The following is a 685-nucleotide window of genomic DNA, read 5'->3' as shown; positions in this document are numbered from 1 at the left end:
AATGGATTAATACAAAAAGACTATGAATGAGGTTGATTCCATCTACACTATCCTTCTATGATGTCAGTGATTATGGAAAATGTCACCTGACACCAGTCAACATTCTGAAATTACTTAATTAAATCTACTAGCTTTTTGTTGCATCATACAGTCATATAGATATCGTGCCAGAATTTATATGGCGGAGGTTTGCTGCATATGATGGAGCACAGAAGGCTGCTAATGAGTTAGACTTCGGCCGTCCACTTCCATCACGCATCACAGAGTATGCCCAATGTAATACAACAAATAAGTTGTATTATGAAAGTTATGTGATCTAACTTACAGTCACTGTATGGCCTTACAAATATTCACAGTTTAGTAAAACCTATATATGGATAGGTTCTACTAAAGCACAAAATGTTTAATAAATGTTGGAAACATCAGTGTGGTTACCAATTACCAACAGGCCAAATGCAGAAGTCTTCACACCTATTAATGCTCTGGCAAATGCTATCAAACTTCTACCACATATATTCATACAAGAAAAACTTATGGACGTCCCTGGTGACTTACTGAGAAATAAGGAAAAATCTGATCTTCATTTTGGCCGTTTGCAAATTTTTGCTGGAGCGTCTAGGCTGGAGGCTACAACGACTCCTTAACACTGCTGCCCTAATAGGCTGGGCTTGAGATTATATATCCA

At 37.5% G+C, this 685-nt stretch overlaps 1 protein-coding gene across 2 annotated transcripts in view; it reads right to left on the bottom strand.

Annotated features, from left to right (window-relative positions):
• The window catches only part of LOC119593476 (exosome complex exonuclease RRP42-like), a 54,931-nt gene that overhangs the window by 5,765 nt on the left and 48,481 nt on the right, over positions 1–685 (bottom strand). The window lies entirely within an intron of this gene.

Source organism: Penaeus monodon, chromosome 32 (assembly GCF_015228065.2).
Source record: "Penaeus monodon isolate SGIC_2016 chromosome 32, NSTDA_Pmon_1, whole genome shotgun sequence".
NCBI classification, from domain to species: Eukaryota; Metazoa; Arthropoda; class Malacostraca; order Decapoda; family Penaeidae; genus Penaeus; species Penaeus monodon.
This window is presented reverse-complemented; position numbering and strand designations above follow the sequence as displayed.